Source organism: Schistocerca nitens, chromosome 6 (genome assembly GCF_023898315.1).
Source record: "Schistocerca nitens isolate TAMUIC-IGC-003100 chromosome 6, iqSchNite1.1, whole genome shotgun sequence".
Taxonomy (NCBI): Eukaryota; Metazoa; Arthropoda; class Insecta; order Orthoptera; family Acrididae; genus Schistocerca; species Schistocerca nitens.
Window position 1 is genome coordinate 114,998,747 of NC_064619.1, and position 12,221 is coordinate 115,010,967.

A 12,221-nucleotide genomic window follows, 5' to 3' on the forward strand; every position below is an offset into this window, starting at 1 on the left:
GGCTCCCTTGTGCTCTGTATATCAACGCAATTCGTATACCTTCTGCAGGAATCTCGCAGAATGGTAGCATCTGCTTGCGCCTCTTCACATGGATAACGTGCATGCACACTGTAGCGAGGCTCGTAAACGAATGACATCGCCAAGCATGACATTATACTGCAAAATGCATACAAACCACTGTTGTGCCTATGCATTCAGAAAACCTCTGAGGCCAGTAGAATACTTGTCATAGGTTGTAGAACATCCCTTTCATTCAGTGTACTGCCATGTGTTAGATGCTGCTCGAGATAGCTCCGCTCCTTGCAGGAAGGTTAAAAAAATGAATGCCTTCTGTGAGGTTCGAACTCACGACCCCTGGTTTACGAGACCAGTGTTCTACCACTGAGCTAAGAAGGCGGCAGCTTAGCGTTTGCGAGCTATCCCCGAATTGTCACTTCATCATACTGAATCTTGCAGCCCTCGACCAGATATCGGATTTGGCACACAGCTGCTGCTGGGGGTGTCCACATTGCCGTTTTCCAAATCTCTTGACTGTTTCGCCCTTACGATCGACGACGAGCGTCGGGCCACCAGAAGTTTGCGGTCTGCACAATCCTGACCTAGTGCACAGCTTGTGGGATAGCGTGGCTCGACTGCGAAATGCACCTTTCGGCTCCTCTCTCTGGCTACAGTATGCTGTTGTCCACAGTGGCACTGGCGTTGCCCATGGGGCTTCATGTAAGGCGACTGCACGTCTCTCGGCCAACAGCGGCCCACTGCAGACCGACACTTAAGAGACACCAAATACAAATCGACATCGAGAGACAGGCCCTGTCATATGGCAGTCGCGACGTATACGCTGAAATTGAATGTAAAGAATACGTCTTTTGTAGTGGGCGTCGCTCTACTGCAGTCACACATGGCGAATAAATAGGAAAACAGTAGAACGTCTGTGTAGGGCCATGTTTTTACCTACAGTGTCACTTGGCTGAATGTGTATAAGGCTGTGTGGCATCACTCAAACACAGCCAAATTGTCACGCTAGCTGTGTATCTCTAACAAAGTTGACGTATGTCCTCACCTCGGTGCCGGTTAAAACGATTTCGCCCCCGGGTGGGCTCGAACCACCAACCTTTCGGTTAACAGCCGAACGCGCTAGCCGATTGCGCCACGGAGGCCTTGACTTTGGCTCCCTTGTGCTCTGTATATCAACGCAATTCGTATACCTTCTGCAGGAATCTCGCAGAATGGTAGCATCTGCTTGCGCCTCTTCACATGGATAACGTGCATGCACACTGTAGCGAGGCTCGTAAACGAATGACATCGCCAAGCATGACATTATACTGCAAAATGCATACAAACCACTTGTGCTCTGTATATCAACGCAATTCGTATACCTTCTGCAGGAATCTCGCAGAATGGTAGCATCTGCTTGCGCCTCTTCACATGGATAACGTGCATGCACACTGTAGCGAGGCTCGTAAACGAATGACATCGCCAAGCATGACATTATACTGCAAAATGCATACAAACCACTGTTGTGCCTATGCATTCAGAAAACCTCTGAGGCCAGTAGAATACTTGTCATAGGTTGTAGAACATCCCTTTCATTCAGTGTACTGCCATGTGTTAGATGCTGCTCGAGATAGCTCCGCTCCTTGCAGGAAGGTTAAAAAAATGAAAGCCTTCTGTGAGGTTCGAACTCACGACCCCTGGTTTACGAGACCAGTGTTCTACCACTGAGCTAAGAAGGCGGCAGCTTAGCGTTTGCGAGCTATCCCCGAATTGTCACTTCATCATACTGAATCTTGCAGCCCTCGACCAGATATCGGATTTGGCACACAGCTGCTGCTGTGGGTGTCCACATTGCCGTTTTCCAAATCTCTTGACTGTTTCGCCCTTACGATCGACGACGAGCGTCGGGCCACCAGAAGTTTGCGGTCTGCACAATCCTGACCTAGTGCACAGCTTGTGGGATAGCGTGGCTCGACTGCGAAATGCACCTTTCGGCTCCTCTCTCTGGCTACAGTATGCTGTTGTCCACAGTGGCACTGGCGTTGCCCATGGGGCTTCATGTAAGGCGACTGCACGTCTCTCGGCCAACAGCGGCCCACTGCAGACCGACACTTAAGAGACACCAAATACAAATCGACATCGAGAGACAGGCCCTGTCATATGGCAGTCGCGACGTATACGCTGAAATTGAATGTAAAGAATACGTCTTTTGTAGTGGGCGTCGCTCTACTGCAGTCACACATGGCGAATAAATAGGAAAACAGTAGAACGTCTGTGTAGGGCCATGTTTTTACCTACAGTGTCACTTGGCTGAATGTGTATAAGGCTGTGTGGCATCACTCAAACACAGCCAAATTGTCACGCTAGCTGTGTATCTCTAACAAAGTTGACGTATGTCCTCACCTCGGTGCCGGTTAAAACGATTTCGCCCCCGGGGGGGGCTCGAACCGCCAACCTTTCGGTTAACAGCCGAACGCGCTAGCCGATTGCGCCACGGAGGCCTTGGCTTTGGCTCCCTTGTGCTCTGTATATCAACGCAATTCGTATACCTTCTGCAGGAATCTCGCAGAATGGTAGCATCTGCTTGCGCCTCTTCACATGGATAACGTGCATGCACACTGTAGCGAGGCTCGTAAACGAATGACATCGCCAAGCATGACATTATACTGCAAAATGCATACAAACCACTGTTGTGCCTATGCATTCAGAAAACCTCTGAGGCCAGTAGAATACTTGTCATAGGTTGTAGAACATCCCTTTCATTCAGTGTACTGCCATGTGTTAGATGCTGCTCGAGATAGCTCCGCTCCTTGCAGGAAGGTTAAAAAAATGAATGCCTTCTGTGAGGTTCGAACTCACGACCCCTGGTTTACGAGACCAGTGTTCTACCACTGAGCTAAGAAGGCGGCAGCTTAGCGTTTGCGAGCTATCCCCGAATTGTCACTTCATCATACTGAATCTTGCAGCCCTCGACCAGATATCGGATTTGGCACACAGCTGCTGCTGGGGGTGTCCACATTGCCGTTTTCCAAATCTCTTGACTGTTTCGCCCTTACGATCGACGACGAGCGTCGGGCCACCAGAAGTTTGCGGTCTGCACAATCCTGACCTAGTGCACAGCTTGTGGGATAGCGTGGCTCGACTGCGAAATGCACCTTTCGGCTCCTCTCTCTGGCTACAGTATGCTGTTGTCCACAGTGGCACTGGCGTTGCCCATGGGGCTTCATGTAAGGCGACTGCACGTCTCTCGGCCAACAGCGGCCCACTGCAGACCGACACTTAAGAGACACCAAATACAAATCGACATCGAGAGACAGGCCCTGTCATATGGCAGTCGCGACGTATACGCTGAAATTGAATGTAAAGAATACGTCTTTTGTAGTGGGCGTCGCTCTACTGCAGTCACACATGGCGAATAAATAGGAAAACAGTAGAACGTCTGTGTAGGGCCATGTTTTTACCTACAGTGTCACTTGGCTGAATGTGTATAAGGCTGTGTGGCATCACTCAAACACAGCCAAATTGTCACGCTAGCTGTGTATCTCTAACAAAGTTGACGTATGTCCTCACCTCGGTGCCGGTTAAAACGATTTCGCCCCCGGGTGGGCTCGAACCACCAACCTTTCGGTTAACAGCCGAACGCGCTAGCCGATTGCGCCACGGAGGCCTTGACTTTGGCTCCCTTGTGCTCTGTATATCAACGCAATTCGTATACCTTCTGCAGGAATCTCGCAGAATGGTAGCATCTGCTTGCGCCTCTTCACATGGATAACGTGCATGCACACTGTAGCGAGGCTCGTAAACGAATGACATCGCCAAGCATGACATTATACTGCAAAATGCATACAAACCACTTGTGCTCTGTATATCAACGCAATTCGTATACCTTCTGCAGGAATCTCGCAGAATGGTAGCATCTGCTTGCGCCTCTTCACATGGATAACGTGCATGCACACTGTAGCGAGGCTCGTAAACGAATGACATCGCCAAGCATGACATTATACTGCAAAATGCATACAAACCACTGTTGTGCCTATGCATTCAGAAAACCTCTGAGGCCAGTAGAATACTTGTCATAGGTTGTAGAACATCCCTTTCATTCAGTGTACTGCCATGTGTTAGATGCTGCTCGAGATAGCTCCGCTCCTTGCAGGAAGGTTAAAAAAATGAAAGCCTTCTGTGAGGTTCGAACTCACGACCCCTGGTTTACGAGACCAGTGTTCTACCACTGAGCTAAGAAGGCGGCAGCTTAGCGTTTGCGAGCTATCCCCGAATTGTCACTTCATCATACTGAATCTTGCAGCCCTCGACCAGATATCGGATTTGGCACACAGCTGCTGCTGTGGGTGTCCACATTGCCGTTTTCCAAATCTCTTGACTGTTTCGCCCTTACGATCGACGACGAGCGTCGGGCCACCAGAAGTTTGCGGTCTGCACAATCCTGACCTAGTGCACAGCTTGTGGGATAGCGTGGCTCGACTGCGAAATGCACCTTTCGGCTCCTCTCTCTGGCTACAGTATGCTGTTGTCCACAGTGGCACTGGCGTTGCCCATGGGGCTTCATGTAAGGCGACTGCACGTCTCTCGGCCAACAGCGGCCCACTGCAGACCGACACTTAAGAGACACCAAATACAAATCGACATCGAGAGACAGGCCCTGTCATATGGCAGTCGCGACGTATACGCTGAAATTGAATGTAAAGAATACGTCTTTTGTAGTGGGCGTCGCTCTACTGCAGTCACACATGGCGAATAAATAGGAAAACAGTAGAACGTCTGTGTAGGGCCATGTTTTTACCTACAGTGTCACTTGGCTGAATGTGTATAAGGCTGTGTGGCATCACTCAAACACAGCCAAATTGTCACGCTAGCTGTGTATCTCTAACAAAGTTGACGTATGTCCTCACCTCGGTGCCGGTTAAAACGATTTCGCCCCCGGGGGGGGCTCGAACCGCCAACCTTTCGGTTAACAGCCGAACGCGCTAGCCGATTGCGCCACGGAGGCCTTGGCTTTGGCTCCCTTGTGCTCTGTATATCAACGCAATTCGTATACCTTCTGCAGGAATCTCGCAGAATGGTAGCATCTGCTTGCGCCTCTTCACATGGATAACGTGCATGCACACTGTAGCGAGGCTCGTAAACGAATGACATCGCCAAGCATGACATTATACTGCAAAATGCATACAAACCACTGTTGTGCCTATGCATTCAGAAAACCTCTGAGGCCAGTAGAATACTTGTCATAGGTTGTAGAACATCCCTTTCATTCAGTGTACTGCCATGTGTTAGATGCTGCTCGAGATAGCTCCGCTCCTTGCAGGAAGGTTAAAAAAATGAATGCCTTCTGTGAGGTTCGAACTCACGACCCCTGGTTTACGAGACCAGTGTTCTACCACTGAGCTAAGAAGGCGGCAGCTTAGCGTTTGCGAGCTATCCCCGAATTGTCACTTCATCATACTGAATCTTGCAGCCCTCGACCAGATATCGGATTTGGCACACAGCTGCTGCTGGGGGTGTCCACATTGCCGTTTTCCAAATCTCTTGACTGTTTCGCCCTTACGATCGACGACGAGCGTCGGGCCACCAGAAGTTTGCGGTCTGCACAATCCTGACCTAGTGCACAGCTTGTGGGATAGCGTGGCTCGACTGCGAAATGCACCTTTCGGCTCCTCTCTCTGGCTACAGTATGCTGTTGTCCACAGTGGCACTGGCGTTGCCCATGGGGCTTCATGTAAGGCGACTGCACGTCTCTCGGCCAACAGCGGCCCACTGCAGACCGACACTTAAGAGACACCAAATACAAATCGACATCGAGAGACAGGCCCTGTCATATGGCAGTCGCGACGTATACGCTGAAATTGAATGTAAAGAATACGTCTTTTGTAGTGGGCGTCGCTCTACTGCAGTCACACATGGCGAATAAATAGGAAAACAGTAGAACGTCTGTGTAGGGCCATGTTTTTACCTACAGTGTCACTTGGCTGAATGTGTATAAGGCTGTGTGGCATCACTCAAACACAGCCAAATTGTCACGCTAGCTGTGTATCTCTAACAAAGTTGACGTATGTCCTCACCTCGGTGCCGGTTAAAACGATTTCGCCCCCGGGTGGGCTCGAACCACCAACCTTTCGGTTAACAGCCGAACGCGCTAGCCGATTGCGCCACGGAGGCCTTGACTTTGGCTCCCTTGTGCTCTGTATATCAACGCAATTCGTATACCTTCTGCAGGAATCTCGCAGAATGGTAGCATCTGCTTGCGCCTCTTCACATGGATAACGTGCATGCACACTGTAGCGAGGCTCGTAAACGAATGACATCGCCAAGCATGACATTATACTGCAAAATGCATACAAACCACTTGTGCTCTGTATATCAACGCAATTCGTATACCTTCTGCAGGAATCTCGCAGAATGGTAGCATCTGCTTGCGCCTCTTCACATGGATAACGTGCATGCACACTGTAGCGAGGCTCGTAAACGAATGACATCGCCAAGCATGACATTATACTGCAAAATGCATACAAACCACTTGTGCTCTGTATATCAACGCAATTCGTATACCTTCTGCAGGAATCTCGCAGAATGGTAGCATCTGCTTGCGCCTCTTCACATGGATAACGTGCATGCACACTGTAGCGAGGCTCGTAAACGAATGACATCGCCAAGCATGACATTATACTGCAAAATGCATACAAACCACTGTTGTGCCTATGCATTCAGAAAACCTCTGAGGCCAGTAGAATACTTGTCATAGGTTGTAGAACATCCCTTTCATTCAGTGTACTGCCATGTGTTAGATGCTGCTCGAGATAGCTCCGCTCCTTGCAGGAAGGTTAAAAAAATGAATGCCTTCTGTGAGGTTCGAACTCACGACCCCTGGTTTACGAGACCAGTGCTCTACCACTGAGCTAAGAAGGCGGCAGCTTAGCGTTTGCGAGCTATCCCCGAATTGTCACTTCATCATACTGAATCTTGCAGCCCTCGACCAGATATCGGATTTGGCACACAGCTGCTGCTGGGGGTGTCCACATTGCCGTTTTCCAAATCTCTTGACTGTTTCGCCCTTACGATCGACGACGAGCGTCGGGCCACCAGAAGTTTGCGGTCTGCACAATCCTGACCTAGTGCACAGCTTGTGGGATAGCGTGGCTCGACTGCGAAATGCACCTTTCGGCTCCTCTCTCTGGCTACAGTATGCTGTTGTCCACAGTGGCACTGGCGTTGCCCATGGGGCTTCATGTAAGGCGACTGCACGTCTCTCGGCCAACAGCGGCCCACTGCAGACCGACACTTAAGAGACACCAAATACAAATCGACATCGAGAGACAGGCCCTGTCATATGGCAGTCGCGACGTATACGCTGAAATTGAATGTAAAGAATACGTCTTTTGTAGTGGGCGTCGCTCTACTGCAGTCACACATGGCGAATAAATAGGAAAACAGTAGAACGTCTGTGTAGGGCCATGTTTTTACCTACAGTGTCACTTGGCTGAATGTGTATAAGGCTGTGTGGCATCACTCAAACACAGCCAAATTGTCACGCTAGCTGTGTATCTCTAACAAAGTTGACGTATGTCCTCACCTCGGTGCCGGTTAAAACGATTTCGCCCCCGGGGGGGGCTCGAACCGCCAACCTTTCGGTTAACAGCCGAACGCGCTAGCCGATTGCGCCACGGAGGCCTTGGCTTTGGCTCCCTTGTGCTCTGTATATCAACGCAATTCGTATACCTTCTGCAGGAATCTCGCAGAATGGTAGCATCTGCTTGCGCCTCTTCACATGGATAACGTGCATGCACACTGTAGCGAGGCTCGTAAACGAATGACATCGCCAAGCATGACATTATACTGCAAAATGCATACAAACCACTGTTGTGCCTATGCATTCAGAAAACCTCTGAGGCCAGTAGAATACTTGTCATAGGTTGTAGAACATCCCTTTCATTCAGTGTACTGCCATGTGTTAGATGCTGCTCGAGATAGCTCCGCTCCTTGCAGGAAGGTTAAAAAAATGAATGCCTTCTGTGAGGTTCGAACTCACGACCCCTGGTTTACGAGACCAGTGTTCTACCACTGAGCTAAGAAGGCGGCAGCTTAGCGTTTGCGAGCTATCCCCGAATTGTCACTTCATCATACTGAATCTTGCAGCCCTCGACCAGATATCGGATTTGGCACACAGCTGCTGCTGGGGGTGTCCACATTGCCGTTTTCCAAATCTCTTGACTGTTTCGCCCTTACGATCGACGACGAGCGTCGGGCCACCAGAAGTTTGCGGTCTGCACAATCCTGACCTAGTGCACAGCTTGTGGGATAGCGTGGCTCGACTGCGAAATGCACCTTTCGGCTCCTCTCTCTGGCTACAGTATGCTGTTGTCCACAGTGGCACTGGCGTTGCCCATGGGGCTTCATGTAAGGCGACTGCACGTCTCTCGGCCAACAGCGGCCCACTGCAGACCGACACTTAAGAGACACCAAATACAAATCGACATCGAGAGACAGGCCCTGTCATATGGCAGTCGCGACGTATACGCTGAAATTGAATGTAAAGAATACGTCTTTTGTAGTGGGCGTCGCTCTACTGCAGTCACACATGGCGAATAAATAGGAAAACAGTAGAACGTCTGTGTAGGGCCATGTTTTTACCTACAGTGTCACTTGGCTGAATGTGTATAAGGCTGTGTGGCATCACTCAAACACAGCCAAATTGTCACGCTAGCTGTGTATCTCTAACAAAGTTGACGTATGTCCTCACCTCGGTGCCGGTTAAAACGATTTCGCCCCCGGGTGGGCTCGAACCACCAACCTTTCGGTTAACAGCCGAACGCGCTAGCCGATTGCGCCACGGAGGCCTTGACTTTGGCTCCCTTGTGCTCTGTATATCAACGCAATTCGTATACCTTCTGCAGGAATCTCGCAGAATGGTAGCATCTGCTTGCGCCTCTTCACATGGATAACGTGCATGCACACTGTAGCGAGGCTCGTAAACGAATGACATCGCCAAGCATGACATTATACTGCAAAATGCATACAAACCACTTGTGCTCTGTATATCAACGCAATTCGTATACCTTCTGCAGGAATCTCGCAGAATGGTAGCATCTGCTTGCGCCTCTTCACATGGATAACGTGCATGCACACTGTAGCGAGGCTCGTAAACGAATGACATCGCCAAGCATGACATTATACTGCAAAATGCATACAAACCACTTGTGCTCTGTATATCAACGCAATTCGTATACCTTCTGCAGGAATCTCGCAGAATGGTAGCATCTGCTTGCGCCTCTTCACATGGATAACGTGCATGCACACTGTAGCGAGGCTCGTAAACGAATGACATCGCCAAGCATGACATTATACTGCAAAATGCATACAAACCACTGTTGTGCCTATGCATTCAGAAAACCTCTGAGGCCAGTAGAATACTTGTCATAGGTTGTAGAACATCCCTTTCATTCAGTGTACTGCCATGTGTTAGATGCTGCTCGAGATAGCTCCGCTCCTTGCAGGAAGGTTAAAAAAATGAATGCCTTCTGTGAGGTTCGAACTCACGACCCCTGGTTTACGAGACCAGTGCTCTACCACTGAGCTAAGAAGGCGGCAGCTTAGCGTTTGCGAGCTATCCCCGAATTGTCACTTCATCATACTGAATCTTGCAGCCCTCGACCAGATATCGGATTTGGCACACAGCTGCTGCTGGGGGTGTCCACATTGCCGTTTTCCAAATCTCTTGACTGTTTCGCCCTTACGATCGACGACGAGCGTCGGGCCACCAGAAGTTTGCGGTCTGCACAATCCTGACCTAGTGCACAGCTTGTGGGATAGCGTGGCTCGACTGCGAAATGCACCTTTCGGCTCCTCTCTCTGGCTACAGTATGCTGTTGTCCACAGTGGCACTGGCGTTGCCCATGGGGCTTCATGTAAGGCGACTGCACGTCTCTCGGCCAACAGCGGCCCACTGCAGACCGACACTTAAGAGACACCAAATACAAATCGACATCGAGAGACAGGCCCTGTCATATGGCAGTCGCGACGTATACGCTGAAATTGAATGTAAAGAATACGTCTTTTGTAGTGGGCGTCGCTCTACTGCAGTCACACATGGCGAATAAATAGGAAAACAGTAGAACGTCTGTGTAGGGCCATGTTTTTACCTACAGTGTCACTTGGCTGAATGTGTATAAGGCTGTGTGGCATCACTCAAACACAGCCAAATTGTCACGCTAGCTGTGTATCTCTAACAAAGTTGACGTATGTCCTCACCTCGGTGCCGGTTAAAACGATTTCGCCCCCGGGTGGGCTCGAACCACCAACCTTTCGGTTAACAGCCGAACGCGCTAGCCGATTGCGCCACGGAGGCCTTGACTTTGGCTCCCTTGTGCTCTGTATATCAACGCAATTCGTATACCTTCTGCAGGAATCTCGCAGAATGGTAGCATCTGCTTGCGCCTCTTCACATGGATAACGTGCATGCACACTGTAGCGAGGCTCGTAAACGAATGACATCGCCAAGCATGACATTATACTGCAAAATGCATACAAACCACTGTTGTGCCTATGCATTCAGAAAACCTCTGAGGCCAGTAGAATACTTGTCATAGGTTGTAGAACATCCCTTTCATTCAGTGTACTGCCATGTGTTAGATGCTGCTCGAGATAGCTCCGCTCCTTGCAGGAAGGTTAAAAAAATGAATGCGTTCTGTGAGGTTCGAACTCACGACCCGTGGTTTACGAGACCAGTGCTCTACCACTGAGCTAAGAAGGCGGCAGCTTAGCGTTTGCGAGCTATCCCCGAATTGTCACTTCATCATACTGAATCTTGCAGCCCTCGACCAGATATCGGATTTGGCACACAGCTGCTGCTGGGGGTGTCCACATTGCCGTTTTCCAAATCTCTTGACTGTTTCGCCCTTACGATCGACGACGAGCGTCGGGCCACCAGAAGTTTGCGGTCTGCACAATCCTGACCTAGTGCACAGCTTGTGGGATAGCGTGGCTCGACTGCGAAATGCACCTTTCGGCTCCTCTCTCTGGCTACAGTATGCTGTTGTCCACAGTGGCACTGGCGTTGCCCATGGGGCTTCATGTAAGGCGACTGCACGTCTCTCGGCCAACAGCGGCCCACTGCAGACCGACACTTAAGAGACACCAAATACAAATCGACATCGAGAGACAGGCCCTGTCATATGGCAGTCGCGACGTATACGCTGAAATTGAATGTAAAGAATACGTCTTTTGTAGTGGGCGTCGCTCTACTGCAGTCACACATGGCGAATAAATAGGAAAACAGTAGAACGTCTGTGTAGGGCCATGTTTTTGCCTACAGTGTCACTTGGCTGAATGTGTATAAGGCTGTGTGGCATCACTCAAACACAGCCAAATTGTCACGCTAGCTGTGTATCTCTAACAAAGTTGACGTATGTCCTCACCTCGGTGCCGGTTAAAACGATTTCGCCCCCGGGTGGGCTCGAACCACCAACCTTTCGGTTAACAGCCGAACGCGCTAGCCGATTGCGCCACGGAGGCCTTGACTTTGGCTCCCTTGTGCTCTGTATATCAAGGCAATTCGTATACCTTCTGCAGGAATCTCGCAGAATGGTAGCATCTGCTTGCGCCTCTTCACATGGATAACGTGCATGCACACTGTAGCGAGGCTCGTAAACGAATGACATCGCCAAGCATGACATTATACTGCAAAATGCATACAAACCACTTGTGCTCTGTATATCAACGCAATTCGTATACCTTCTGCAGGAATCTCGCAGAATGGTAGCATCTGCTTGCGCCTCTTCACATGGATAACGTGCATGCACACTGTAGCGAGGCTCGTAAACGAATGACATCGCCAAGCATGACATTATACTGCAAAATGCATACAAACCACTGTTGTGCCTATGCATTCAGAAAACCTCTGAGGCCAGTAGAATACTTGTCATAGGTTGTAGAACATCCCTTTCATTCAGTGTACTGCCATGTGTTAGATGCTGCTCGAGATAGCTCCGCTCCTTGCAGGAAGGTTAAAAAAATGAATGCCTTCTGTGAGGTTCGAACTCACGACCCCTGGTTTACGAGACCAGTGCTCTACCACTTTTTTTTTTTATGTGGATTACATGCTTCGTTTACGATACAAGCATCCATATTAAGGAAATAGTAACTGAAATTTATGGCGGCTCCAGTGCCTTGTGGTAACAGAAAACGTCAAGGAAGTTAAAAGAAAATTGAAAATCCATTGC

At 49.8% G+C, this 12,221-nt stretch overlaps 18 non-coding genes across 18 annotated transcripts; all 18 read right to left on the reverse strand.

Annotated features, from left to right (window-relative positions):
* Positions 1 to 324: 324 nt before the first annotated feature.
* Trnat-cgu (transfer RNA threonine (anticodon CGU)) lies at positions 325 to 396 on the reverse strand. Its single transcript has one exon. It is a non-coding gene; the product is annotated as a tRNA-Thr (tRNA).
* A 687-nt stretch (positions 397 to 1,083) lies between these two features.
* On the reverse strand, positions 1,084 to 1,157 carry Trnan-guu (transfer RNA asparagine (anticodon GUU)). The gene has a single exon. It is a non-coding gene; the product is annotated as a tRNA-Asn (tRNA).
* Positions 1,158 to 1,661: 504 nt separating this feature from the next.
* Trnat-cgu (transfer RNA threonine (anticodon CGU)) lies at positions 1,662 to 1,733 on the reverse strand. Its single transcript has one exon. It is a non-coding gene; the product is annotated as a tRNA-Thr (tRNA).
* Positions 1,734 to 2,420: 687 nt separating this feature from the next.
* Positions 2,421 to 2,495, reverse strand: Trnan-guu (transfer RNA asparagine (anticodon GUU)). Its single transcript has one exon. It is a non-coding gene; the product is annotated as a tRNA-Asn (tRNA).
* A 333-nt stretch (positions 2,496 to 2,828) lies between these two features.
* Trnat-cgu (transfer RNA threonine (anticodon CGU)) lies at positions 2,829 to 2,900 on the reverse strand. The gene has a single exon. It is a non-coding gene; the product is annotated as a tRNA-Thr (tRNA).
* A 687-nt stretch (positions 2,901 to 3,587) lies between these two features.
* On the reverse strand, positions 3,588 to 3,661 carry Trnan-guu (transfer RNA asparagine (anticodon GUU)). The gene has a single exon. It is a non-coding gene; the product is annotated as a tRNA-Asn (tRNA).
* A 504-nt stretch (positions 3,662 to 4,165) lies between these two features.
* On the reverse strand, positions 4,166 to 4,237 carry Trnat-cgu (transfer RNA threonine (anticodon CGU)). Its single transcript has one exon. It is a non-coding gene; the product is annotated as a tRNA-Thr (tRNA).
* Positions 4,238 to 4,924: 687 nt separating this feature from the next.
* On the reverse strand, positions 4,925 to 4,999 carry Trnan-guu (transfer RNA asparagine (anticodon GUU)). Its single transcript has one exon. It is a non-coding gene; the product is annotated as a tRNA-Asn (tRNA).
* Positions 5,000 to 5,332: 333 nt separating this feature from the next.
* Positions 5,333 to 5,404, reverse strand: Trnat-cgu (transfer RNA threonine (anticodon CGU)). Its single transcript has one exon. It is a non-coding gene; the product is annotated as a tRNA-Thr (tRNA).
* Positions 5,405 to 6,091: 687 nt separating this feature from the next.
* Positions 6,092 to 6,165, reverse strand: Trnan-guu (transfer RNA asparagine (anticodon GUU)). The gene has a single exon. It is a non-coding gene; the product is annotated as a tRNA-Asn (tRNA).
* A 675-nt stretch (positions 6,166 to 6,840) lies between these two features.
* Trnat-cgu (transfer RNA threonine (anticodon CGU)) lies at positions 6,841 to 6,912 on the reverse strand. Its single transcript has one exon. It is a non-coding gene; the product is annotated as a tRNA-Thr (tRNA).
* Positions 6,913 to 7,599: 687 nt separating this feature from the next.
* Positions 7,600 to 7,674, reverse strand: Trnan-guu (transfer RNA asparagine (anticodon GUU)). Its single transcript has one exon. It is a non-coding gene; the product is annotated as a tRNA-Asn (tRNA).
* Positions 7,675 to 8,007: 333 nt separating this feature from the next.
* On the reverse strand, positions 8,008 to 8,079 carry Trnat-cgu (transfer RNA threonine (anticodon CGU)). The gene has a single exon. It is a non-coding gene; the product is annotated as a tRNA-Thr (tRNA).
* A 687-nt stretch (positions 8,080 to 8,766) lies between these two features.
* Trnan-guu (transfer RNA asparagine (anticodon GUU)) lies at positions 8,767 to 8,840 on the reverse strand. The gene has a single exon. It is a non-coding gene; the product is annotated as a tRNA-Asn (tRNA).
* Positions 8,841 to 9,515: 675 nt separating this feature from the next.
* Trnat-cgu (transfer RNA threonine (anticodon CGU)) lies at positions 9,516 to 9,587 on the reverse strand. Its single transcript has one exon. It is a non-coding gene; the product is annotated as a tRNA-Thr (tRNA).
* A 687-nt stretch (positions 9,588 to 10,274) lies between these two features.
* Trnan-guu (transfer RNA asparagine (anticodon GUU)) lies at positions 10,275 to 10,348 on the reverse strand. The gene has a single exon. It is a non-coding gene; the product is annotated as a tRNA-Asn (tRNA).
* Positions 10,349 to 10,681: 333 nt separating this feature from the next.
* On the reverse strand, positions 10,682 to 10,753 carry Trnat-cgu (transfer RNA threonine (anticodon CGU)). The gene has a single exon. It is a non-coding gene; the product is annotated as a tRNA-Thr (tRNA).
* Positions 10,754 to 11,440: 687 nt separating this feature from the next.
* On the reverse strand, positions 11,441 to 11,514 carry Trnan-guu (transfer RNA asparagine (anticodon GUU)). The gene has a single exon. It is a non-coding gene; the product is annotated as a tRNA-Asn (tRNA).
* Between the last annotated feature and the right edge of the window lie 707 nt (positions 11,515 to 12,221).